Below are 2,691 nucleotides of genomic sequence, written 5' to 3'. Positions count from 1 at the left end.
TTGCCCCACCCACAAAAATTTGTAAGCCAGCCACTTCATGCTTTATCCTCCCAATTTTGGGTATCCAACTTCTATACTGCCCACTTACATCAACCCAGTGCTCTGAGGAGACAATCATATTCTTTGACATGAAGAATCTTTCCAGTTGGAACGCTGTAAAGTTCACATCCATAAGCAAAGTCATATTAGGACAGACCATCAAGTTCGCTTTCATAAACACTACAGACTTAAGGGGCCATCAAAGTGAGGAGTCAACAGCAGTATGCACCAGTTCACAAGCTCAAAAGTCTTTTCTTCATCTGGTTGGGTTCTGGTCAACTCACTGTGGGCTGCCTCACTCAGCCTCAACAGGGTGTCCAATGGTCACCTCGCCTTTAGACCATGGGCTCATTACAAATTCTCAACAACCTCAGCCCCCTTGGGCTAGGTCATGCCATAGGCATGCCACACAATTCTATACACTTCAGACCAGTCAACCCACTCTCATCTTCTCGTCTAGTCCCTGTGAACCAGGTCCATAGGTGTCAGTGGCCAAACTCAACCAAGCTCTTTATTGCTGAATTTCTCCCATTTCCACTCAACAAATGGATCCAGGTGGCCATCTAGAAAGCATTTCAGCTTGCCCACAGGCTCCCTTTAATGTTCAGTTCTAGAGAGGAGTTTTTTTCATGGTTCCAGATTTTTTCCCCCAGCTTCTGACAAAAAACAGTAGTTCAAAATTCAAAGAGTTCCTTTTTTTCCCCTTCAATCTGTCAACAGCCCCCTAGGCAAGTCTCTTCACCTTCAAATGTCCTGAGCACTCAAGACACTGGGTGGGGCTTCTCTTTTCAGGGCCTTCTTTGCAGGCATGTCCTAAACCCATTGGAAGTTCCAATTTTAATGGCTCAAGACAAGTGGACTTGCAAGCTCTCTATTTTCATACTTCCCAATAATCATTTCCATCAATCATTATATCAATAATAATAAGCAGAAGAAATCAGTATTAACAAAGTAGAATCAGATCCTAAACTCAATTCTTAAAACAGTCAAGTTCAATCCTTATCTAACTTATCTTAATCCTTATCTAAACTACTCAATTGATAAGAAGTATGGGATTAGGCCTCTGACTGCATCAAGCCTGGGCCAGGCCTTCTGTCAGCCATTTTCACTAAGCAGCATGGTCTCTGAGAAATTCAAACAGCGAATTTGCCCCTGTGCTCAAAATATACATTAATCATATTCACTTTCGCCATTTCAAACAGGAATAACCAAAGACAGCAACCAAAGAAAATAATAAAAACTTTAACTGCCCATATTCTTTCCAGAAAACAATCCAGCAAACTGCATGACCATTTCTGACTTCAGCTAGCCAAAGAAGAAAAACTACCAGGAGGCTGAGGTCAAACAAGCATCCTCTCTCCTTCTTGAGATGTGTTTCTCCAGTACCTCGCTCCCAAGATACCATATTGTGTGAGTCCTGGTTGACTAGAGGAACAAATTCAGAGAGACACTAAAAAAACATCCCAGCCCAGATTAAGTCCTTAAATCCAATATTAGCCTTTATGTCTGATACTAACCCATTAGTTCTTCTTTAAACTCATGCAACACATGCGATGACACTGAGTGCAGGAAGATCACAGGCCAGTGGGTGGAAAGTCTTGTGGATTCAGTGATGGTGGGAGCATCTTAGTGCTGATGTGGGTCTCCACATGACTTCTCCAGCTCCGAGGCTCTGGTTCCATCAGCACAGCTACATGTGTCTTGTCATCAGAAATGTCAAAGCAGAGGGTTAGTGTGCCCCACGTCCAGTGAGCTATATATCTCCAATGCGCCTCCAAATGAGGTCATCAAGCTGTGACCTGATTGATAGGCCAGACTCCACCCCTTCCTCAGATTGACAGATTATATAATTGCCACAGTCCATCCCTATGAGAATTTAAGCCTCTGACCATAGCCCAGAGCTGTAAATAGCTTGCTATGGGACAGGAAATATTGTAAAGTAAATTATGAAAGATTCAATTAGGTTAAAAAGTAACACCTTATCATTTGATCTTCCTTTTGACCCATTTTGGAAGAGTCCTGGTGGCACAGTGGTTACGCATTGGACTGCTAACTACAAGTTCAGCTGTTCAAAACCACCAGCCACTGCAAGGGAGAAAGGACTTCCTACTCCCATAAAGAGTTACAGTCTAGGAAACTTACAGAGACAGTTCTATAGCATCACATACCCTATAGCAGCATCACCATGAGTTGTCATTGACTGGATGCCAGTGAGTTTGGTTTGTTAGCTTTGGTTTTCTTCACTCATTTAAAATTTGTTCCAGTTTTTAATATTTTCTGCTTTCTTTTCTTTCTTCTTTTTTACAATTCAATAGTTCAATTTTATTAGGAGAAGTTGTACAATCATCACTAAAATTAATGTTAGAACATTTTCTTCTTTCTTTTTTTAAAATCATTTTATTGGGGGCTCATACAACTCTTATCACAATCCATACATACATCAATTGTGTAAAGCACATTTGTACAATCACTACCCTCATCATTCTCAAAACATTTGCTCTCCATGGAAGCCCCTGACATCAGCTCCACATTAGTCCCCCTCCCTCCCTCCTGCCCCCTTCCCTCATGAACCCTTGATAATTTATGAATTATTATTTGTCATATCTTACACTGTCCGATGTCTCCCTTCACCCACTTTTCTGTTGTCCATCC

The sequence above is a fragment of the Echinops telfairi genome, unplaced genomic scaffold, assembly GCF_000313985.2.
Source record: "Echinops telfairi isolate 266 unplaced genomic scaffold, ASM31398v2 ScPeMD7_7409;HRSCAF=8447, whole genome shotgun sequence".
Lineage (NCBI taxonomy): Eukaryota > Metazoa > Chordata > Mammalia > Afrosoricida > Tenrecidae > Echinops > Echinops telfairi.
Note: the sequence above shows the minus strand (reverse complement) of the source record.